The sequence below is a fragment of the Saccostrea echinata genome, unplaced genomic scaffold (genome assembly GCF_033153115.1).
Source record: "Saccostrea echinata isolate AGI-Se365-2 ecotype Australia unplaced genomic scaffold, CSIRO_AGI_Sech_v1 ptg000050l, whole genome shotgun sequence".
Taxonomy (NCBI): domain Eukaryota; kingdom Metazoa; phylum Mollusca; class Bivalvia; order Ostreida; family Ostreidae; genus Saccostrea; species Saccostrea echinata.
Window position 1 is genome coordinate 1286603 of NW_026889799.1, and position 27393 is coordinate 1313995.

Sequence of the window (27393 nt, forward strand, 5' to 3'; positions counted from 1 at the left end):
TTTAAAGAAACCATTCAGGATAGCGTAATCAAACTTCATTTGCTGATACATACTGATGAGAGCTATTCAACTGCATCAACATTTTTTGATCTTGATTTTTCCTTTGACCTTCACCTCACTTTTTCTAAATTAGTGTCAAACTTCATATTCTGATACAGACTGATGTAAGGTATTTGACTGTATCAACATTTTTGACCTTGACATTTCATTTGACCTTGACTTCATTTTTCTTGAAATGGTGATTAGCTCAGTGTTAAATAAACGGTTTCCATTCAAAATATTTTTATCAAACTTATTTTGCTTATGCGTATTAGTGAGAACTATTCAACTGCATCAAAAATGTATGACCTTGAACTTTCCTGTGACCTGGACCTCACTTTTCTTAAATTTGCATTTTGCTTAGTTTTAAAGAAACCATAAAATATAATTTTATGTGAGCTTATGCACTTAACAGAATTTGGTGGGAATTTATCATCTATATCCAACTTTTTCGATTTCAATGTTAATGAAACTATTTTAAGATATTCTCATCAAATTTCATACACTAAAAATATTTTTATGTTGCATTACTAATATGCCCACATGGTGCAGTGGTTAAAGCTCTAGAGTTGCGGAGTAAGGAGTTGATCCTTATGTCGCTGGTTCGAATCCCACTGTGGGACGTGGAGACCGTATAAACCGAGGTCCCATGTCACAGTAGGTGCTGACATAAAAAGATCCCTCACTGCTTAATGGCCCTTAGTGCCAAGTATAGGTCAAAATTTGCAGCTCTCCACCGGCAAGTGGTGGCGTCTCCATATGAGTGAAAAATTCTCGAGAGGGATGTTGAACAATAAACAAGCAAATAAAAATTAATATACCCTCAGCGGGGCATTCATGTCCTATGGACATATTTCTAGTTTTGCCCTCTTTTACATTTGTACATGGATATACTTTTTATTTTTGCTCTGTAAACAACAACAACAAAAACATTATACCATATAATATGCACAAAATTATATGCTAGGAATGTATTGTGAAAGATGCATTTCAGCTGACAAATGTAGCATCTTTAAGCCAGCTTTTTAAAAATTTTTCTGAATGACTTTCAGGTACTTCTTTTATATTTGCAACTCATTTATAGGGATGTATTAGTATGGTAGCCTGTCTGCCAACACCTTGTAGATGAGATTCTAGCACATATTGTGTGAAATGGTTCTCTTAATTGACATGAGAAGGTCACTATTTTTTATCAAGATAAAAATTACTTGTATGTCTTGTAATAACATTATTTAATATATCCCTTTCATAGCACACATGTTCGTTTCAAAGAGAAGAAAACATTTATAATTTTTCAAGGTCAATAATCTCATGGATGAAATGCAAACTGTACTATTTGAAATAGGTGGTATAGGTATTTCAGAGTCTGTATTACATCTTGCCAGTTTATTGTTGGAGGGAATATTCTCATCAAATAAACTATGTAAAGATTTGCTTTTTAATGCAAAGTATTTTTATAAGTAATAACTTCATTTCAAGTTACAATGAACAGTTAATCAATGCATCTCACTTTGTATCTAATGCATTTTTAGAACACAAATTTGTGGTTTAAAATATGTTGTAATAGTTTAATAATTCTATTCATTTTTTTTAATTGACAAGAAATGAAAATGTAATGATTATTTCAAAATAGTGTTTTATTCCTCTTATGTATATTTATAGATATGTAAAAGATTGTTATTTTTATTGATGTTATTTTTGTGTACAAAATACTAGTTATTTATTACTTTATACAAAACTAATGTTGTGAAGATTGATAATAATAGAAGTCCTTATGCATATATTGAACAGTATACAAATGTCACCAATGTAATACACATTTACAAATAAAATGAAATTTTACATGACTTGCACATATTTGCATTATTTGTTACAGTTATAACAAATCTAATTCATTGTATTTATTGTTTCCAATTTTTATTGTCTATTCAAACATGGAAAAATTAAATGTGTAATGATGTTAAAGACACAAGAATATGAATTAGAATAAGACTGTATGAACTACCTTTAGATTTATGAATTCAGTAGACAGTGACTGTGACAAATGTGTATTTAGGATAGAGATCTTAGACATGAGAAGAAAAGGGGTTGTTTTACAAACTTTTTTTAGCATGGGGAAATATTGACATTTTTATACAACAACAAATGAAGTTACTGGAATTGTGAAGTCTACGTGTCTTCTGTGAGTAGACATCTTTTGAAACAAAGGTAGCTTGTGGCCAGAAATATTCTAGACCCAGTAGTAATGGTCTTTTGCACAAGGTCATAGTCACTGTATATCAAAGTATTAAATACTTACCAATAATTGTTTGTAACCTCAGAGTATGATCCTAACACAGGTTAATACAGGTCAAGGCCATAGGGTTTAGAAATGTAATAAATATTCAGATAAACACATAATTCTGTTTGTTTATTTGTTTGTTATACATCCTTTAAGAATTTTTCACTAGTATTGAGACACCACAACTTGCTGGTTGAGGGCTGCAAATATAGACCTGTACTTTTGAGCAGTGAGAGGTCTTTTCTTGTCCCAGCATATACTGCAACAAGGGAATTTGGTTTCATTGGAAGAACCGGTTTCCATGTCCTTCAGTGGGATTTGTACCTATGACTTAAGGAACAAGTCGTTACTCCACTACTCTAGAGCAAATGCTTTGACCACTGCGCCAAGCGGGCAATCACATTATTGTTATACTAGATGTAAATCAAGGCGAAGGGATAATTGTGACTTGGGGATGTATAACAACCCTGCATCAAGTTCAATTTTTGTCCACTATAAAATAACTTCCAAAGATTATATTATCCTAGGGTTCATTATGCTCAGAGTATATGACATAAATTGGATATATAAAATTCTAAAATACATTTTTTTTTTTTAGAAAAGTACAAGGTTATAGTTTCAAGAGGTCATATCTAGCATGTACAGGTGATTGTGGCTTAGATGATGATTCTATACCATAAGTCATCATGTGACTACGACGTTTTAAATCAATGTGTTTCTTTGGTGGTGGATGAAATATTTTCTTAACATAACAATTACTATCGGTCATTTACTATATTTCCATAAGATTCAGGACATGAAAATTTGTCTACGAATAGACATCACCGTATTAGTTCCTTCTAGTTAAAATAAGGAATCATCATACTGGGTTTTAAAGTGCCTAATATTTTACTTAAGATAAATGCAAATTGACCAATAAATACTGGTATGAGAAGTACATTTATGCATGTGTAGTTTTTTATTAAAATAATTAGAAAAAAGAAAATGGTCTACATAATCACGTATATATATATATTCTGGTCTCCTTTATGCATTATATATACTTGGTCTACTTTAACCCTTCGGGATCCTCATAAAATATATACATGTCTACCTTAAACCTCCAATGTATTTACAAAACATTAAGGAGACCAGAAATGTCGTATATTTTTCAGGAAGCAACATTTAGGGCTGAGGGGGTAAAATTTTCATTATTGAAGCCTATTAGAATAAATTTGGGTGAAAGTGTGAATCAGAATGTCTCAAATAAAAGAAATGAAAAATGTCTACTTAATGCCTCAAAATAAGTGCGGTCTACTTTATGCCAAAGTCCACCTTATATATATATATATATATATATATATATATATATATAGCATTTATATATCAAAAACATGTATGCCAAATACGTGCCGTTCACATTGAAATCTCTTTTTAACATTTCCTGATGCTAAACAATTGTAACGATCGACATTTGGAATGACTTAAAACCCGGGGGTACAGGTTTGAAATTGGTTGCTGAATACATTTGTTACAATGTATATACATATGCAGTGGACCCAAATTACGATTTAAAAGCAAAATGAGCGGCAACTTTGATGTCAGAAATTTTTATTCCAATTGTAATTAAGTTTTTCAATGAGAGAAAAAAGAACCTTTATAAACTTCTGTTCTTCATATTTGCGATGGAAGAACTATCTATAAGCTTTGTTTGAAGCAAAATCACATTATTGTCCTCCAGCACAATATTGATTTTTTATACATGTTTAATACTATAGATTTGATTGTACAGAATTCTTTGTTCTGAAACAATTTGATACTTTACTTCTGTCTAATTGATCAAAAAGGTTTAAATTCCATTACACATTTTAACAGCAAAATAAAATTCTCAAAAATGCAGCTGATATTGCTCTAAGAGAATAATTTTTAATTGGAACACTTAAACTTGATAATGAAATGAGAACGTTATTTAAATCTACCGTTAAATTAACGATAGAAAATCGTTAAAAATAAACACTGAATAAAAAACCTTTACAGTGCTTTTTATTTCATATAATTGTGACGTCCCTGCTTTTAAATAAAAAAAAATGGAGAAAAGCCAATGCTTTCTTTTGTTTTGTCAAACTTTAATCGAGTTAGCTCTTATTGAAAAGTGGATATCACAATCATGCAAAAAATGTTAAGGTAAGTATAGTTTTAAAATGACAAATGAAGATATTTTCTTTTTTTAACCCGCTCATGTTAAGAAGACAAAGATATCGATAACTACGAAACATCCGCGAGAATACGAAACCGAGGTCCCGTGCTGCAATTGGTGCTGACATGAGAAATATCTTACATTATACAATGGGCACAAGAGATCAGTTGGGGTCTAAATACGTGTAGACATGCATATCTTAGTTCCACACTTATAATTACAGTCTTCAACAGTAGGTATTACAGTGCTGCTTTCCTATAAGTTGACAATCCTATCCTATCCTATCGTGAATCCTGCATCCACAATCCTATCCTGTGATTTCAGTCTAATCCTATCCTATCCTATCCTGCTACTTTCAGTTTTTTAATATTTAGGAGTTAATTTGACAAAACGAAAAAAATAATAATAAAATGACCATCATATAAAAATCAGTTAAAATTATGGATTTTATTTAATATGTTTTAATGATAAAAAATAATCGAGATCGACATCCATTAATTCCCGACACCCCGCACGAATTAATTTTCGAGTACCCAGTTAAAATGTAAACAAAGGGACTGTAATAAAACATAAGCAAGTACTGATCTAGCGAACGTGTCAAGAAAGTAAGCTTTCTAAATAATTATAGAAAAAAAATTATAATCCGACTTTATTTTGATTTAATTTCACATACTAACGATGATCGAGAGACGTCACGGTATTTGCGATTTCTTTTCGAATTTATACACTTAGATAAATAAATGGGGTTAAAGTTAGAGAGGGGAAATCGTGGAAAGGGGGGGGGGCAACAACTAAGACTTCAGATACATTTCTTATGTTATGATTATTAATAAGTAGACTAAACGAACAAAATTTCAGCTCTTTAATAACGAGAATCAGACTATTAATGTCTATACCTTCATGCGGGGAAGGTAAAACACTGTATAATAATCGTACCCATTGAAAATACAATTTCTCTACACATACTGAATAATAAAAAAGGAGGATATGTTGGATGTTTTAACAGTTATATGTTTCATGTAAAATTTATGCAAAACTCTATTTTTCCCTAAAATGTAAACTGAGCACCATGAAAAATAGTACATGTATATATACCTAACTTAGATTTTATTCATACTCATGTAAATCCAGAAAGAAGATACATGTATGACAAGACCATAAACCGAGAACAGATATTTAGAATATCTTGACTTTTATTTATTAAACATGTAAAAAATTATTTAAATGTATTCTTGTTTGAGATGTTCAGTTCCTCATTGTTTGAATTTGGATATTTTACAAACATGCAAAAACTTTATCATGTTTGCTAAATAAAAATCAAGATATTCAAGATGTTAAATTTTATTATTTCACTTCACTTTGTTTTTAGTTTATGGTCAGTTCAGTGTCATACAAATGTATTTCAATAACCATATGCATATTTTTATGAGTGAGAATTTAATTTATGTTTCACAGAAAACATTTTCATAAATCTTCATAGTCAGATAGATTGACAGCAATAATTATTGCAGTGAACACACACATATTCCTTTGAATTCTTTCTTATAAAACATGTATATGAATTCACAGTAGTTTCAGTATTTATAAGCCATATTTAAGTAAATTTTGTTTTTGACCTTAACATTTGATCTTGAATGTTATTCATGGTCTAAATGAGGAACAAAAATGCTTGACCAAGTTGACAATATTTATTCAGGGTAATTGCCTCTTCAGTGTTAAATATATATATTTTGGGCAATAAATCTTATCTACAATCTACAATTTTATTTTTTTTTATCTACAATGTATAACAATTGAATGTTTCATTATGAGACAAATTCATCAGAAGTATACATGTATTTCAATTAATGCCAAGCTCACAGATATATGTACATGAAATCTGTTTAAATTTAAGTTTATCAATGTCTTTTTCCAATTGTATGATGTTTTACGTGCATATGATTTCGACTGCTTGTCCGTCGCTCAAATTGAATTTCAAATGTCAAAGTTTGTGTCAAAGAGCTAGTCATAAGTAACTGAACAGTTTCAAAATTGTCAACAATGCACAGAAAACAAATACTTCACACACCAATCTCCTTAATGAAAAACATCATGATTTCAGACTCTAGGGGGCTCTTGTACAGTGGTTTGAACATCTTTCATATTTATTCCAGCAGCAGATGAGATGAAGTGCAATATGTACAGCAGCAAATATGCAGGATAGCATGATTATAACAATATATGCATGTAGATTGTGCAATTTTGTCATATACATTATACATTAAAACTGTATTTTATTGTGATTATCTTTCTCATTTCATGTACGACTGGCTGAATTTTACCTTTTTTCTCTCCCAGAGTAATGCATTTAAAGAAATCAAGCAAACTCAAATCTTATACTGCAACTTCATAGTCATATCTTAATTAAACAATCATAATTTACTTGTAAATTGTAATTCATTTCATCTCGTCAACTTGTTAACTAGTATGAATATATTTGTTTGTTTTTTTTTCTCTCTATTTTGAATTTTTCTGCTTGTATTAATCTATTTATGTTTTCTGTTTGTTTTCTTCTTTGCTTATAATTTGAATATTAAGAAAAAATTATGAAAATACATATAACTTGATGATGACATGATGACCAGAACAATAACACATTGTTTTCAGTTTTACTCATTTTTTAAAAAGAAGAAAGATAACTTATTCAGAGAATCTACAGAAACTTCATCTCAACTCAGATAATGATATGTATGTATTATTCTGATACCCATGCATAAGCACATGTTAATAATTATACCTACTTTTTAAATGTAAAATCCTTTTTTCCTCACAAAATATTTTGATGAGGGCAGGCAAAACCAAGTATCATTCTCTGCAATGAAGAATAATGAATGATTAATTTATAATTCATAACCCAGAATAGGTCATACATACAATGTACATGTAAGTGCTGAGTTGGCTTACAATACAATTTAAACAGTAGCATAAGAAATGATTCTGTCTTTATTTTATTATAATTGCACTCAAATAAAAAAAAACAAACACTTTTTTTAAACCACAGTAGGGCAATAATATAGTAAAAACAAACTGAAAAAGGCATAACACATCTTATTGTCTAGAACACATTGAATCATGACAGAGTATTTGTAAATTTTTAACCCCCTCCCCTTCCTACACTACCTTTTTTTCCACACCCGATTTTTGTCTGTATTATATTAGAATAAAATTTTTATAGCTCAAGTCATTATAACATTGTTCAAACGGGAAAATGTATAAAAATGCACACATGTACACTGTGTAGTATACTTACATGTACATGTTCTTGCTCCAAACAACTGCGATATCCCGATATCGATCTGTTCAAGTCCGCCGTTGGCAGTTTGTGTAGAATTATCCAGACAAACAGAGCACATATAACACAGTTACATGTTATTGAACTTTAAAACAACTAGGAATTGGCTTAATCATCCAAACATGCTGAAGAAAATAAGATCTCTTGATCAAGTTGATGTCCGAACTCTTCGTTGTTTACATGCGAAGATTCTTCCGGTGATCGTTCACGGTTAAATCGTACGCAATGTCACTCGAAGTTAATTATTACTTGGTGTTAAAATAAACAAAATATGTTTATTTTCTATCGTAATTTTATAAATATTTCTTTTGTAAATGTTTTAAAACATATTCCGTTTTTGTAATTAATTCTGAAATATGAATCAACCTTTACTCTAATCTGATTGGCTGTAGGATACAGGATAGGATAGGATAGGATAGGATAGGATTGGATTAACTACTATATGTTTCTATCGTGAATTCTCAATCCTGAATCCTATCCAAACCCATCCCATGTCAACTTGTGGGATAGCAGCACTGTACTTATCGTGCTTGCACTCTTGTATGTGTAAGACCTTGCTCCAGGATCATGAAATATACTCAGAATTTATTCAAATTTTCAATCGCCTGTAAGATGTTAATTTTCTTTTAAATCTCTTAATTTTCAGATAAAAAAAAACTTTTGTGACACAATGTTGAAAAAAAAAATCTTGGACTACTTGACTTCTACAATATTTTAGGACAAAATTGAGATTTTTGACTTAAGCTTAATACATGTATGTTTCATGATCCAGGTACCTTGTTCCAGGCTATATGAAGACTTTGTGAAAAAAATGATGCTAAGACCCATTCATAATAAGACTCAACAAGACTTTATACAAAAAACGGGACATTTTCATTATGATATCTAAGTATACAAGGCTTATTGACACTGATCATGACAACGATATGATATGCATCATGTGACTAAAATCAAAACCCCCAGCGCATCCTTTTGTCATAATGTGCACGTTTTGAATTAAGAAAGTTGGGTATCACTTGCCCAATATTAATTAAGAAATTAAAAACTCAGCTGATGGTTATCTTTGTCACTGAAGAAAAATGAATTATTGATTTTTTTGTGCATTCTTATTAGCTCCAAAATCATCATGAGCCAGATTGAATTTACTCAAAATCATATACATTAAAATTTGGCATCCCTACGATATCTAGAATATATCACAAGTACCCTGAATATCTCTAAACAAGAAGTTCTTCATGGATATTAGCATCAACATCTCGATTTTGGGAAATCCTAGAGTAGTTTTTTATTTTTTCCAAATGAATTACAGATAACGAGGTTTGAGTGAATGTATTTATAAACAAAACGTGTCAATTTTATCAATAATTAATCTTCTAATAATCAATAAACTCTGTTCCAGATTAATCTGCCAGTTCAAAATGGCAAATTGGCGCCCGCAAAACTCGTATTTAACGTAAACTTCATATATACATCTATCATGAGGTGGACAATCACTCACAGAGTTCAAAACTACCTTTGCTACAGGTAAATATTACCTATCAGGTGAGATAATCAACTTTGAAAAGAAATTTCCCATGAGATAAAAATTCCTGCAGAGAAATTAAAATTCGTAAGGGCTATTATCAAAATCCTAAGAGAAACATATGGAGATAGCGAACAGTATTCAAGCTCAAAAGTCCATTAACAGTACAAAATAGGAGCAGAGCAAACACGGACCTCCTAAACATCAGAGGTGGGATCAGGTGCCATGGAGGACTGAGCATCCCCTGCCGACCGGTCACACCCGCCGTGTGCTCCTTGTCATGATCGGGAAATAACGGAAAAATCCGTCGACAAATCAGTGTATAAATAATGGCCTAACAATTAGTATGAAAAAACATCTGTCAGCATTTGTCTCAAAGATAAATTGTAATTGCTGACAAGGTCATCGTATTGACCATGGAACTTACGAAATTATGACTATAAACGAGACTGCTGTCATTCTTGTTTCATCAACTTGTTTGTCAATACTTCACCTCGTTTTAGAAATTGTACATACGTATAGCATGCTCTTGCGTCAAGAGAGTCAGTCATTTCCGCAGGATATTTCAGAATTCAAGCAGGAATTAATCTAATTAACCAATGAGAGAATTTCATCCTCTGTAAGAATGTCAACTCCTTTAGGAAAGAGAAATGATCCCTTAAAAAATTCTCTAGGGATTTCATAAATTCTTATAAGATTTCGTTTATAGTGAGAAATCCCGATAGGAATATATTACTGCTTTTGAAATGTTTGCTAGCTACTAGCAGAGAAAAATATCCTGTGGGAAATTTTAAATTCCTAAGGATTTTTTTAACGAAATTTTGCGTCAACTATTTATAGAATTCGAAAGTGTTATAAATATGTCAAATTATTTTTTTTCCCTACAAGGTACGTAATGCCTGTTTTTCAATTAATGTATCACGTGACACCATTGGAACTTTTAAAATGTTAAAATATGACCTCGAAAAAACAAAGTAGGCTATTCGGTATTTATATGTAACTGACTTTGTCCTGTATGACAAACTCTTTACTCTTATTGATTATAATATATTTAAATCAAATGGCATTCTTCCATCAACATTCATGAAAAGGCATCGAGTTTTAATTGCAGAGCTTGCATAATACCTTTGATATCACAACTATTTATTCGGAAAAAAAAAATGTAAAATGTTATTATTTTTTTTTAAAACTCGAAGTCACTAATTACAAAAAAAAAAAAAAAAAATCTGAAAGTTATAACAATAATTTAGTTCATTACCAGAGTGATCTACGTGTAGAAATCTTTAGGAGATTGCCTTCCTCAACTCACGAACAAAGATTTTCAGAAATCAAGTTATTCAACAGTATGTTAATTAAAAAAAAACAAACTGATAGAACAATAATCCAAACATTTGTTTTTTCAATACTCCCTGACCATTTTAATTTTTCATATGGTGAATATCAAATCATTTGGTTTAAGGGGTTCTCCTGTTGTCATTGCAGATGCAAGTGTAAACACATCAGTGTGAACTCGAACCTCCACCTTCACTGAGTGATGCGAGTCCAAGATGCACTGATTCATTCTCTCTATACGTACACTGTATATATAATTTTGTAATGTGAAGCGGTCACCAATCTTAGGGCTATACATGTTCTCTATTACATACCAGAAAAGCTAGCTTACTAGCAGGGAAGTTTTAATTAAGAAATCACTGTCTAGTTTATTGGGTATGCAAGGGCATCAACAAACGTTGGAAACGTGGGATAATTTATGCAAACGGGCTTCACCTGTCATGCACATTATCCCACGTCTCCAACGATCGTTGATGCCCCGGCATACGCAACAAACTAGAAAGCGATTCCTTATATTTACATTTATATCTGAAATAATATTGTAAATATGAATAAAAAAAATGTTGTCTAATAGATTTTAAATACACGAGGCCTCAAATGTTAATTTCAATAGTCCCCGCCCACTGACGTCAGACACAAACACAGCCGCAAGAGATCGACGTGCATATAAGCTCCTGACCTTTCACCTGGCGAAAATAACATTCCAGTTGAATGATCAAGAAATGAATTCTCCTAACTTTCTAAGAGTTATCACAGAGAAAACTACGGTGGCAGGTATAGATATATGGTACATGTACGAAAGCCGTGAAGGGACATGAGGATTCTCAAAAAGGTGTATACACAATCCGTTCTCTCGGATTGACAATCTGTTATAACGAATTACCAGTTCGTATAACGAATTACCAGTTCGTTCTCTCAGATTGTCAATTCGTTCCCTCGAATAAGACAAACCGTTCTATTGGATTGTAATTCATTCTCTTGATTTAAACAATTTATTCCCTTGGAATGTTAATCGTTCGCACGATTCCTTCATCCCATTATTTAATTTCATGCATCATTTGCTGGCAGCTGAGTGCACTAATTTATCTATCTTAGATATGGCAATTTGTGTTTAAGGAATAAAATATGGAGTAGTACACACTCTACATTTCATGACATACAATTTACTACGGTCCTAATTGAGAAATTGCATAAACATTTTTAACAGTGGGACGGACAACTTCGGAATGGACATTTTTCCGAACTTGCGCACCCTTTTCCTTTAAAGCTATTATCTTAGGATTTTTTTTAAATGGTGGGGTTTTTATATTTAAATTGATTTATGAAATAAAAAATCCAACATTTTTAGCTAGTTTTTGAGATATTAAGTGGCAAAGATAAAAATCCCATGGGGAAACATGTACTTAAAATTACCCCATAAAAAACCCCACAAAAACCCCATGGGGTTTAAAATTTTCCCCATGGGGAAAATTTACCCATACAATTCAGTCTAGGGTTTTTTAACCCACGTGTTGCTTATATTGTAATGTGGGGTTTTTTCCCCCACATTTCTTCATCAAGGGGTTAAAAAACCCATATATCAATATTTATTTTCTCTAAGATAATTCCTAAAGACTGTCTTTTTAAATGCATCATTTTTTTCTTTGTCTTTCTATAATAGTTAGTAGTTAGTACAAATATATATTTTCATTTATTTGTGTATCTATTCCTTAATTTCATGGGAACATGTTTAAAAAAGTTTCATATGAAACAGTCAAGAAAATAGTTAACTCTTTTTAATCATTTCTAGCTGTTGGCAAATTTTCATCCCCACTCCCCTTACATCCACCACTCATAAGTTTGGATCATGGTCATCCATTTCTAGTAAGCTAAATGTTTTATATCTAAACCTATACAGTTATATACCCTGAAATAAAATATAAAAATCCTTTGATCCACCACATATATTTAAAATTTTTAATGTCCACTCCCCTTGGATCCACCATTCATAAGTTTGGATCTTGTTCACACATGACTTTGAAGTCAATTAGACATAATTATTAAAGAAAAAGAAATTATCCCAAGATCCACCTACCAATATTTGGGATCCCAGTCACTCATTAAAAATATTCATATTGATTTAAAGTCTTGATATTTGAGGTTACATTTAAAATAAATAATCAATAAATATCTTCAAAATCTTGAATCCCATTCCCTTTGGATCCACCATCAATTTCTGGATCTTGATCATATATTAAACTTGCCTCGGGTAAGACAGAAACCTAATATAAATTACACCCCTCCACTAATATTCACCTCATAAAATACTGATCAGAGTCAATCATGCAACTGTACAATAAACAAAGTGTTTTACAGTTTAATTTAAAATGCTCACAACTTAATGTACTATATTAATATCAACAAATTGTACATACATGTGTCAAAAATAAACCAAATATTTTTGTCATGTTCCATTCAGGTATATACAGGCCTAAATAAAGTTATATAGGTCCCCATTCAACTTGCCAGAATTTATAGCATGCCAATAACTTACATCAGTTACATGTAAACAAAAGTTGCTTGTCTGTAATGACAGCAGAATGGACAGGTCAACTGGTGATGTTAGTGGAGTAATTCACACATGCTAAATCAAATAGATTGATTTAAAACTTGCATGAATTAATCCTTGTTACAATAGACTTCTACGATAGGGATAGCCGACAGGTGATGTTTCAATTCTGTTCATAAAGCGCTCTTCTGACTTGGACCAAGTGTTGACTAAAACATGAACAACACAGAGAAATCTTAAATCGGAATCCAAAGTATTTTTTTCTGGTACCTTTTTTTTTTTTACTTAGAATAATGACAATTATTTAGTACGTTTTTACTTATAATATGATACTTGCAAAATCGTTCTCTGTGTTTTGTTATTTTTCCTTTTTTTTTTTTTTTTTTTGCCTGATCAGCTAAATAAAACGCAATGAAAGCTACATGCTGAAATGTTATATAAGTGGAAAACCTGGGCGGTCTTGCATGGCTATATAATTATCTGATTATTGAGTAGCTGCGTGGGCTATTAAGATGATGTTTTGGGTGACTTTGCTTATAATACGGAATAAAGTCCCAAGGAATAAAGAACTGAATTAACATGTTCATAACGCAGTTTTATCGTAGCTCTGATTTTACTTCTTAGTTTTATTTGCAATTAATAAGTTTTGAGAAAACAATTATATCGTTTATAGTTAGATCGAAATATTTCCGTCCCTCCTTTTCCCTCTCCCCCCCCCCTAAAATAAAAGTGATATGTTGTTAATTTGACATAAATGATAAATCCAATTTTTTTCTATACAAACACAATTTCCTATAGCTATCAATTAATTGCCTTGATTTATTATTCACGTTTACGTTTACACGCACGTACCGCATACATGCCTATTTAGCCAAAGAAGTTAACCCCCCCCCCCAACCTTTTTTGATTATCTTTCTTAAATAGATTTTTGCTTTCAGAATCTTTTATTATACGGGGCTGAATCCTCGAGAGCTCCTAATTACATGTAGAACAATTAGCAATTAGCAAACATAACAATAAACAGATAAAGAAGGGGTTCGGATATTTTCTAACCTTTTCATATTATCGTAGACTGTGACTATATATATAACAGAAAAACTGGACCCTTTATAGTTCTGGTCTATATTTGCTTATTTTTTTTTCTTTCAACAAACCAAAGTACACAAACAAAAACTTAATCGGTGAATTCTTTTGTAATCATTGTTTTTACAACACATTTGTTCAAGACATCTATATCTTTCCAAGAAACCTGAAGACTATGAAAAATGACGTCCGAAAATTAATGTGAAAATAAAGAAAAAATAATTAATTCAGCATGGCAAACGCATTAGATCGCATAAAGCACTCCTTCCCCTATAGCATGTATAGTCCTATCCTATATGAACACATCCGCTACACATCGATGAACTTACAATGTGTATATATCTGCTATCGATGTTCACCTCTGTTTACACCCGATAATCAGCCATTGTCACAGTTCACGAAAGCGTGACTGTGATCTGCCACCCCTTCCCAATCGGATCATTAATTTTATTTGTAACTTTGTGACAAGGAAATCGGACTTCCCAAAGACTTTGGATTTAATCATTTTTAAATTGTTTGTAAATGATAGAAATATCAAATTTCTAAACACATCAAACATTAAACAAAATTGTACATATTTTAAAAAAAATAATCTAGCTATGTATAAAATTCTTATTCGGGAAAACTTTGAATGAAAAATTAAACTATTAATTTAATCAGTATTTTATTATGTAAAGTCAGTATACATAATTGGATTGGACATCAGGCATGACCTATATAAGTCCTCTCCAAGAAGGTCAGGGTTACAAATATTAAGAATTGACAATGATTTACAATCATGATGAAATAATTCATAATAAGTTACATTAATTTCTTTTGTTAACTAGAAAAATTAAACTTTATGGCTAAACTGATTCATTAATACATAAAGCCATTGATTTTTTTTTTTTTTTTTTTTTGATTTTTTTTGGGGGGGGGGGAGGGAGGGGGGCATCTGCCTTTAATAAATGTTGTGCTAAGAGGAACTTACGAAGTTATATAAATTTGTTTCCAATCCATTTAATGTATTCAAAACAAATCTTTTGTGGTACGGGATATGCAAACTATATGACATGGTACGTACATGTATACTGGCATTTCGGTAGATTAATTTGTATTTTATTCTTGAAACCGTTAAATACTATTTCATCCCATGCAAATGAACGGAAATCATGTAATAGGGGGTACAATTAATCAGCGTTTAAAAATACTGCATGCTATCGATCTTTTAATTCACACCTTTGATTGAAAATCGATTGCAAAATTCACCCGCAGGGCTGAATTCACACCTTATAGAATTACCGGCTAATAGCGACATATCGAAACCAAGACATATAATCAAGAATTCGGCTTCACACCAATCGATACCTGTCATTACATAATACTGACAGGGTTGTCCCTAAGACCCGGGAGCCGGGAATTTCCCTGCCTTTAAAGACATAATGTCCCGCGCGGTTAATCTGGCATTCCCACTCAAATCCCTGTTACATGTAGAGGAGGAACCCGAGACCCCCTTCAGTGTTCCCTGCTATTTTAATTCTTGGGGACAACCCTGATATTGGTAGTCCAGTATTCATTCAAGTGCATGGTAGCATTGCAAAAATAACGAAGGCTGTGTAATATAAGAGAGTACATGTGAACTCAAAATTAATATTGTATAATTTCAGACTTTGAAAATCACGGTCATACTACATAATAATAACCAACGATTAAAATTACACATAATTTATAATTAGTAATGATTATCCAAGCTTATCAATGGTTGGATTAAATTTTCTGAGTTCGAAGCATCTATATATTTGTCATTGAAATGCTCTTTTTTCTGTAATGTTAATATTTGTTTTTAGAACCTTTACGAACTCCTTAATATCAGAGACATATTAACCCGATTAAAAAATGTCACGGCTAGCAGATATGCCAGAAGTGAAAAAGAAGACAAGCCCTGAAGGGGGCTTGGCAGGGTGGCCATTGTCCTTTTGTTCATGTCAAAACTTCTACTTCTTAAAATATTCTTCGGATCCGTACTAATGTTTCTTTTTAAAAGGGGCGCCTCCCAAAAATACTTACCCCCCCCCCCCCAAAAAAAAAATCTAAATCCTATTTAGGGGGGTGGGGGTGGACCTTCCTCTTACTTCTTGGTACCTTGTTTTTCAAATCCTGAAAATTTGCCAGTGTTTGGGCTTACACAGCAAGAAGTGTGTGTGTGTTGGGGGGGGGGGGGGGGCTAACCAGCATCTGAATGAAAATTTACCAAACCGAAAGACTATAATGGGGGGGGGGGGTCAACATCTAATTATAGGTTTCTCTTAATCATTTCATTAACATGATTAAAGCTTTAGCCAGGAGAATTAAAATATTTGCATGATATTTGTGGTTTTCTTTAATCCAATGATCACTTGCATGTCTTCAAAGCGAGAGTTTTTTTTTTTTTTTTTTTTTTTTTTTTTTTTGTAAAATAATTTTTTCTTCATTATAAGATAATTGGCAGTGACGTAACGTTTTTAAAATAACATAGTTGTAGTATCGTATTGTTTTCACAGTAAATAAGATAATTGGCATGCAGTGACATAACGTTTTTAAAATAACATATCTATAGTAGTATCGTATTGTTTTCACAGTAAATGGTAGGCCTCCTTTGAGCAGTTAGGACCAGGTGAACTTCAAATGGTTAAGTTAATGATAATGATTACAAACTTGTATCAGTGTTTTCACTGTCAGTCTTGAGGTCATCGGGTCATTGTACAGCACAAAGGCCAAACGTCAAAAGTTAAAAAAAAAAAGAAGAAAAGTTAGGTGTCAGTCGCATACAGGCTGTTATGCTAATATGTCCGCTAAGTAACAACGACAATTGTTAATTACACACATTTGTAAATAATATACACATAGCATAATTTTTATTCCTGTGTGATGGAATATTATTTTATTAATTTGTTAGGAATTGTTTTCATATGTGACACGGTGTAATGCTTGTGGTGATCATGGTGATAAAAAGGTTGAAGTGGTAAAATTAACAAAAAAATTGCATTGAGTAACAATATGGTGACTATGGTGTTGTATCAGGGACTTATATACTAGTATATAGGTCCCTGGTTGTATTATAGAAATACAACTAATTTCAATTGCATTTTAAACAAGCACTGCACCTTTGCCCCCGATAATTTATCAATATTATCAGTCTCACTCAAATTTGCTCATATTTATATAAATATAGTAGTAGGTACTATTTTATATCTGTATGCTTTTTCATCAAATTAAAACATGTGAAAGTGTCTGTTTGAAAGAAAGAATGAGAGATTCAGTTCATGATTGCCCTTTTCAGTGTTTCGGCCGTAATGAATTGGACCGTGTATACATCTTCAGACTACCCTCTATTGTTATCGATTGGAACTGTATACCGTGGTATATACATAGTACAAACACACAGGATTACTGTATCTAGCGGTTGCAGGTGCCCGAACAGAGGCGGATCCAGTACATAATTCCTGTCATTCGAAATACGTTTACAAGGGGGTGAATCCGAAAAAAAGATCTTATGATCATGCACTCCCAAAATGCCCTTAATCAATTAATTGCAATTATATGATAATAAGCACAATGTATTGTCATATTCACCACTTATTCAGTAATTAGATACCTGACAGGCATACAAAACTCTCATTCACTCGAATTAAAATATAGCCCTCCGTTTTCTTCGTTTTAATTTTTGTTATAGCACAAGAATAAAAAAAACGTATTGGGCGGGCTGCCATAAATTTTAATTAGACTGTGGCATAACAATTAAAATGTTCAATAATTAAAAAAAACAACGTAAGGGCTAATTTTAATTAGTCTAAGACTGAAATCTCATTTTACAAAAAAGAAAACAATTGTGTGAGGAGGGGAGTTGACTTTTTTAAAAAAAAAAACTTATTCCAGCACGTTCAATATTACCTGAAATCAACGTCAAGAACGTAAAAATTATAATAATATGATGAAGTTTGCCTTCGCAGATCTAAAGGGGGGGGTTAAGGAAATGTTGAAACCCCAGTCTAATTAAACTGTTGGAAACCCCCTCCTCATAGAAAACACAGACCCCTTGTGAAATAGTAAGGAAAGTTGTTTGCTTGACAAAATAATTTTTCAGTTCGGTATTGTATCTGTGCCTGCGGATATTTCCTGGATCCGCGCATATATTCATGCCCGAAGGAAGCAATTTTAATTTGGAAAAGAGGGGGGAATCCATTTTCAGGGCACTACCGACCAAAAATACCTTGTTGAGAAGCAAAATGAATATATATATATATAATTATTATATAATATATGTAATATTATTGTCATATAATGAGGTGCATATCCATAAAGTAGCGTTGTTTTCTAGTATACAATAAATTCTATAGACCTGGTCAGTATTTTAGGAACTGTCTTCAAATAGTATGAAGTCTACAGTAACATATATTCATAAATCGTTCATTCAAAATGTAATCTTACAATTGCATTAAATCAAACGCACCCGGGAATCGGACAATTAAAAGCACGTGCACCGACTACCAAGATCGGCGACTAAGCATGCAAAATTTAGACTGCTTAGTGTTTTCTCAGTGGATTAAATACGAAGCTGCAACTTGTGATTAAGAACTTTTTATTGGTTGGTATAGGGAACTAAGTCCTACTTCGACGCCGTCATCAGGTCATAGGCGACTGCTCAGTGATCAGCTGTTCCATTCCAAGATATATTTCGCGTGCGCATTCACCAGCTGTCCACGATGTAAGTATCAGTGAGTATATACACATAAACAAACTTTATCTGTTACATGTAGAACTGTACACGCGGTCCTCAGTCACAGATATACATACATGTACATGTAGTACATTGTCACGCACAACCTATTACCATGATTACATGTAAATATTTATAAAATACAAAATATCTACATGTATACTATAAAATTATATATAGTTTATTCATGCACCAATTAAACATGCATGTTGCTTTAAACGAACGCAGGCGTGGGTTAATTCCTCTACTTTTAAAGAAAGCCAAGGGCCCGTTTAAGAGGGAGAGAGAGGGAGAGAGAGGATGTACAAATCAGACATGATTTTAGACATATGGTCAATTGACTGCTCCTACTGACAGTACATGTAATGTAGGGGGCCTACCTATAAAAATATATTTCTAAAGGCAGTTATATAGTGCAGATTATTAAACATGATTAAATGGTCAATAATTAATATCATGGTGAAATTATACCAATACATGGGGCAAGACAATGTGATTTATGTGACATTCACTGTCATTTTCATTGGTAAGAGGCTTAGGGTTGTTGACGAAATTTATTCTACTGAAATAAAAGCAAATTTCATACTTATCAAATGATTTCATAGATATAAAATGATTTCAGAGAAAAGTCCATCTATAACATGTGTAAGGAAAGATTTGTGTGTCCTTTAGCTAACACATAATGTCGCACATGGATTAAGCCTTATAATTCTGTATCAAAAGTTAAGTTATGAAAAAAAATATATTATTGACTGCTTAACCCAACAACTCTAATTAACCTGTTACTAAAATAATTGATGAGTAAGAAGAAAAATAAGTGAAAGTAAATTGAAATAAGGAGAAGAAACAGTGTCTAGATGGCTAATTTAGTTGATCTTTGATATCTGGAACACCAATATCTTGAATACCAGGGATATGTCAAAGCAAGTTGCCTGTCCCAACCATGTTCTTAATGTTTTTTACATTTAGTTATCTCAAATCTTTGGATACTTTTAGGTTTGATTTTCATTTGGTCCTATCAAGTTCGAGATAACATTTAGGTTTGACTGCAGGTATATCAAGTAACTCAACAGCTCACTCTGCTACATGCAAGACAATTTCCTTGATTGTATATTCTTATTATAATACCTGGGTATCTACATTAACTAAGAACTGCATGTTGATCTAATTTTTTACCAAGATTTAATTGACAATTTTTAGTACAAATTAAATCCTATACCATTTCAATTAGAATTTTAGATTCAAAAAGTTGACAAATGGAGAAATATTGACATCTTGTACAAGTTGCAAGTTTCACCCCCCAATTTAGGCTCACTGAGAGTCTTAAATTTTGTAATTGTATGTTATTAATATATGTTATTTTTGTAAACTGATGAGCTGTATTGCCCAAAGTTATATCCTGAATAAGCTTATATACATTCTGCTGCAAAGTAAAGACTCTAAAAATAGATTGAAAGTTTATCCTAATTTTTAATATTCACATCTCGGTTTATAAATTAAGTATTACAATACAAAAATTTAGATTTCTGATGAATTACACAGTGCTTGTCAGTGAATTTTCATCTTGATTTTTGGGTAATTTTAAAAGGATTTGTTTGGGACTGGGTCCTAGCTGGCTTCTAATGGACCTACATGCATCAGATATATACACATGTATACATAGCAATAGATATCTCTATAATACAATGAAATTAATGGTGTTTACTAGTTAGGTCAACTGTCATTAGGTGTGTTGGGTTTCATGGTTTTTTTTTTATGTACATGTACAAAGATTGCTGTTGAGGTTGGTCAGTTAAAAAAAATGTAATATACAAGGGATATTTTAAAGTGATTAATACATACAATATTTGGAATTAAAGATATGATTGTCATCTTCATTATCTCAAACCCTCAAAAGTTTCAGAAATCAAGCAACTGATCATGCAGCTATACTTTTTAAGGAGGCTGGGGGGTCGACAAATTGACCATCAGATATATAACTTAATTTTTTTAGATATGATATCTTAAGCTGTCAACTATCATTTGGCAAACAAAAATTTCATACATTTTAGTTTTAAAATTTGATCACTTTTGTATATCTTTATATGGAGCTCTTCTTCTAAAGGAGATCAATATAGTCTGAAAATGGCCACAACCACCCAGCCCTCTTAACTGCATCCAGTCAATATGCCTTAATTTCTTTGAAGTAGTATACTTATTATTTTGTGATATTTAGGGCCTTTCCTGGAATGCGGGAAAACAATTAGAATCACATTGTCCATCCATCAACACTTTGTTTTTACATGATAAGTCAAACAATTTTTAAATTTTGTACAGAAGTTAATTCTTTACAATGAAAGGAGAACCTATATCATACAATCAGATTATACTTGTGAACAGTCTGGGTAATTGGGAGTGATCCAGTTGTTGATAGCAGATTTAATTTTATTTAATTTTTTTTTTAATAATATAAATTGTTTGAAAGTTAGCATTAATAAAATATTATCAGGTGGAGATGTAAATGGAAGGATTATTAGTAGGCTGTACATGTATGAACATCTCCACTGACAGAACCAGAAATTAATTTTTCTTCTTTTTTTTTTTTTTTTTTTTTATACAAATTGTTTTGTTTTACCCCTTGATTTCTTCTGCTGCCATTTTCAACATACACTCATTTAGTTGCTGGTTCCAAGGAAACAACTGAATCAATGCTGTTGGCTTAGATGTGATTTTTAAGTTAACCTAATTTTTTTTTATACTGCTCTCAAATTTTATGCTATTGTTAGTGCATAACGAACAAGTGTAGATGCTGGAATTAATGAGAGTACATGATAATGAATTCTTTCATCTGCCTTTTTTAAATTTCTAATTTTAGTTCCTTATAATATTTAAAATCAAAAATACATTACATGTGTTTACAATTTAATAACAGGTATTAGGGATAAAAATCTTAAGTTGTGGATCCAAAGGAAGAGGAACTTTTTCTAATCACATACAATGTATGTATTGATTTAATTTGAAGAAAAAATATTCAAATATAGATCCAGAGAATTTTGTGGTGGATCCAAGGGTCTAATTTTTTGAGAGGAGGATCCAAGGGGAGTGGGAAATATATTATGAATTAAAAAGTTTGAGATATTAAAAGTATTTTATATTTAAGAGTAAATGATTTTTGATATACATGTTAAACCTATGAATAATTGAGAACATCAGGCATGTCTAATGTTCATGGCTCTTTATCGAAAGGGAGAGGAATGTAGCTTTATCTTATAATATGAAGTTTTGTTTTAAACATAATGTCAAAGTTACATAACTTTAAGCTCAATATAAGTGAGTTATATAGATCCAAAGAATTAAGTGATGGATCATAGGATCCAGGTTTTTGAATGAGGGATCCAAGGGGAGTGGGGAATATTTTATCAATTTAAAAAAAAAGAGATATTCATGAAAGAAAATTTGAAAATAGCTATGTAACTCTTCTGTATGGGAGGTCAGAAAATTTATCCTTTATATGAATGATCGAGTCATATATTATATATAGGTTTGAATTATATATAGATTCAAAGAATTTAGTGGTAGATCCAAGGGTCTATTCTTTTAAGTGGGGGATCCAAGGGAAATGGGACATAATTTTTTAATTAATTTATAAACTGCATTTGCATATCCTTATATTTGAAAACAAAGATATTACGTGTGTTTACAATTTGATAACAAATAATAGGGATCAATTAAATTTTAATTAAGTTGTGGATCCAAAGGAAGAAGAACTTTATCTAATCACATATGTATTGATTTAATTTGAAGAAAAAAATATTCAAACATAGATCCAGAGAATTTTGTGGTGGATCCAGGAGTCTAATCTTTTGAGAGGGGGATCCAAGGGGAGTGGGGAATATTTTATGAATTAAAAAGTTTGAGATATTAAAAGTATATTTATTTTAAAGTAAATGATTTTAATATGTTACTCAGGTCTCAAGAATAAATGTTTTATGTTCAGGCTGTTGATTGAAAGTGAGAGGAACATACCTTTATCTGATAATATAAATTATTTTTTGATTTCAACAAAATGATATCAAGTACACGTACATAACTTAAGCTTAACATGTATGAGTTAAATAGCTCCATAGAATTAAGTGATGGATCCAAGGATCCAGTTTATTTGGGGATCCAAGGGGAAATTTGAAGGAAAAAAAGAAATATGAAATGAATATTGAAATATATATAGCAATGGTACTCTTCTGTATGGGAGATAAGAAAGTTTATTCTTTATATGAATAAGTCATATAGAAAATATATCTATGTAACATGAATCATACATAGATTCAAAGAATTTATTGGTGGATTCAACGGCCTCTTCTTATGAGTTGGGGATCCAAGGGAAGTGGGACATACCAAGATAATTTTTGAATTAATTAATAAACAGAATTTGTTATCTCTAAGAACAAATGATTTTGCTATACTAACAAGGTTTCAAAAATATTGAAAAAAATGAGGAGCAGACATGTCTGAAATTATTATATTTTGGAAATAAGTTTGAAAATAAGACAAAACAATGATTAATGTCTCCATTCCAATTCTCATGAAATCAAAGATATATAATGAAGATTACATGGTTTTTTTTACCCTAAGTAACAAAAACGTGGGGAAAAAAACCCACATGTAATTTTTAGTCATATATGGGTTTAAAAACCCCACGAAAGATTATATGGGTTTATTTCCCCCATGGGGAAAATTTTAAACCCCATGGGATTTTTGTGGGGTTTTTCATGGGGTAATTTTAAGTACATGTTTCCCCATGGGATTTTTATCTTTGCCACTTAATATCTCAAAAACTAGCTAAAAATGTTGGATTTTTTATTTCATAAATCAATTTAAATATAAAAACCCCACCATTTAAAAAAAATCCTAAGATAATAGCTTTAAAGAAAAGGGTGCGCAAGTTCGGAAAAATGTCCATTCCGAAGTTGTCCGTCCCACTGTTTTTTCTAATCCATATATTAGTATTCATATTTGTGCAAGTAAATCACTGGGAGCCCTGATAAAAGTAAACATTGGTCCTGTGTAATTATTTTTCTTTAAATAAATCTACATTGACTTGATTTAAATAGTACGGAATGGCCGGTTGCTTAATCAAAATATAACACATTAGTTGATACAAGGAAATGGGTTCTACACGCTGTAATACATGCATATACAATTGAAATCCGAGAAAACGGATTGTCTAAATCAAGAGACCGAAATGATAATCAGTGGGAATGGATAGTGTATTTCGAGATTACGAATTACAAATCGAGAGAACGAATTGGTAATCTATGGGAACAGATTCTGTAATTCGAGATCTCGAATTATAAATTGAGGGAATGAATTGATAATCTGTGGGAACAGTTTGTGTAATTCGAGATCTCAATTTAATTTTTACTTTTTTTGTAAATCGACGTTCCTTGAGGGCTTTCGTAATATGGTATAGACTTTTAATTTTTTTTAATTCGAGGCCACGAAATAAAAAGTCATGGGAACGAAATAAAATTCGTTGGAACGAAATAAAATTCGTTGTAACGAAATAAAATTCGTGGGAACGAAATAAAAAATCGTGGCCACGAATTTTATTTCATGGCCACGAAATAAAAACTTGTTCCCACGATAAAAAAAATTCGTTCTAACGATATAAAAATTCGTTCTAACGATATCAAAATCCGTTCCAACGAATTTAGATTCGTTCCCATGAAATAAAATTTTGTTCCCACGAAATAAAAATTCGTTCCCACGAAATGAAAATTCGTTCTAACGAAATGAAAGTTGCATTCATATGTGGTGCAGTTATATTGTAATTTAATAACACTTTATCCTTCGGAGAGGTTGGTTTAGTGTATTTAAACCATTTAAAGATGCTTGTGTTGATATATTACTTTTTTTTCACTCGGAATGACATACAACCAGATTTTAGAGAATCTAAGAAACACGGATATCGTATCAGTGGTCAACATTTAAGATGGATTTTAAGAAACTTTGGTTTCACTACAGATCTGCAGCCTCCATAACAAATTCTACCTTGCATTAAATTATAGCATTTACTGATGGGAAAAGTTAGTTTGCACAAATAAAAGTAAAAAAAAAAAAAACTTTGTGTAGTAAGCACACTCAGATGCAGAGAGTGTGCCATTTTAAATCAACATATTTTGAAGAAATATCAGAAATTGGTTTGTGAGGCACAAAGTCTGGTTTACCATGACATGTAAATCTATAAAATGATGTAATATATAGACTTATTAAATGCAATAGTTAATGACAACTTAGATATGTACATTAAGATAGTAATATATACATCTCTCCCTGATAATGGTAAAAAATACAAGTATTATTCAACCTCAGATGAAAATGTTGTACAGTCATTCATCTTAAATTATAAGCAAAGAAATTAAATTCATTTCCTGGGAACTAGTTCTATTTCGTGAGAACGAATTTAATTTCGTGGGAACAAATTTTATTTCGTGGGCACGATTTTAATTTAGTGACCACAATTTTTTATTTCGTGGCAACGAATTAATAAAAGAAAATCATACCATGTACTATAGCAGCCACCGTAGAAAACAATTATAGTGGAAATATTTCCATATATACTGACCTCTATGTTACAACGCACTATGAAAGATTACGAACTTTGAACAAGATTTTCGGAAGCGTTAAATTTTGAACCAAGTTAACGTACTTTGAAAGATAATACCTTTTTTTTTTCAAAGTGCTTTAATATCGACCATATTAACGCACTTAAAAAAAAAACGGCTTGGTCAATATTCATGCAAATTTTAGGTATGATAAAAATGATTTGAACCTATCTGGATAATTTTTCGGTGATGACATCACTTCAGGATCTGAGATATAGACGTTTGAAAGATTATTAGGGTTTGTCTTGTTCCCAAATGTTCTCGTATATATTATAAAAAGGAAATTGATCTTTGAGAAATAATGGAAGAATGATTGTTTAATAGCACAAGTTCGTTTTTATTTTATCCACTATTTAATGTTTGGTCGACGTAGGGATCAATAAGTGACTGGAAACATACTAGCAGTTTTCTTCGGGAAAAGGAAGCAATTATGATTTTTCCATTCCATGAAAATCCCCCTCTCTCTCATCTATCTTTCTAACATAATTATCTAATCTATCTATTGAAAACATGTTTCATCTATTGAAAACATGTATGAAACATTTAAGAAACAATGGCTGACTCATCTATTTGATAGTAAGATGAGTAAACGTTCACTCAAATTAATTGAGAGAAAGTATATCAATGTCATACCAGTTATGTAAATACATACACAGTAAAACTTTTCTAATCCGGCCACCACTGGTTCCAAAGAAATTTGCCGGATTGGACAACATTCAGATTTATGCAACATTTTAAACAAAAGATATTAGTGGAAGGGACTTGAAGTTTGCATCGTATTAGACAAGATTTCGGAATACACAACATCCGGATTAGACAAATTTCACTGTTTATTTGGACAGGAAAGATAAAGTATTTGGTTAAGAGACTTTCTACCTGTCTTCTCCTCGTTTTTGATTAGGATGGGTTAAGTCATCAGTTTTCGGAAGAAATTTAACAAAATAATGATGCCTAGTTCAGAATTTTGTTGTTTTATGAATACTTTTTCAAAGTGCGTAAAGTGTCTCCATGGTAAAAAAAAAAAATGTTGATGTACACTCGTAACGCACTTTGAAAAAAAATTCAAAGTGCTTTGATTTTGTCCCCAATTTTAACGCACTATAAGTGCGTAATTTTTTTAAAGTGCCTTGCCAGACCGCAACATTAAATTCAGTTTGTAAAATACTCAAAACTATAGTGTTGACAGCGGAAGTGATGATTTGATTATTTCTTTGTGGGAGGAAAAATATGCAGGAAAAGAACATAGGTACACTTAAAACTATTCTGACATGTATTTGCTTGATAGTCACCCTCCACCCCACCCCCCAAGAAAAAAAGAAAAAAAAAACAAAAAAAAAAAACAACAACAAACAAACAACAAACAAACAAAAAAAAAAAAAGACAAAACAAACACACACACACACACACCCTCTCACACACACACACACACACACAAAAGAAAGAAAATGAAAAGCAACCGCATTGTGAAAGTACTGAAAATTAACAAAATGTTTAGAGATTTTTTAGTTCTAGTATACAATGTACCTGTCAATGGGGTATGAGTTAAGATGGTTAATCCCCCCCCCCCCCCTCCCCAGAAATATCATTACATCACATCTTGATTTAAACACTTTCCTCAAAGTCCGTTTAAACAGCTTCTCACTGACCAATACACCACGCAGTCACATATAAATTGCTATTTATTATCTGAATAGCAAACAGTTCT

The 27393-nt window shown here is 31.6% G+C and overlaps 1 protein-coding gene across 1 annotated transcript in view; it reads right to left on the reverse strand.

Moving 5' to 3' along the window:
- LOC133203371 (uncharacterized) overlaps window positions 1-27393 on the reverse strand; it is a 284718-nt gene that overhangs the window by 28917 nt on the left and 228408 nt on the right. The window lies entirely within an intron of this gene.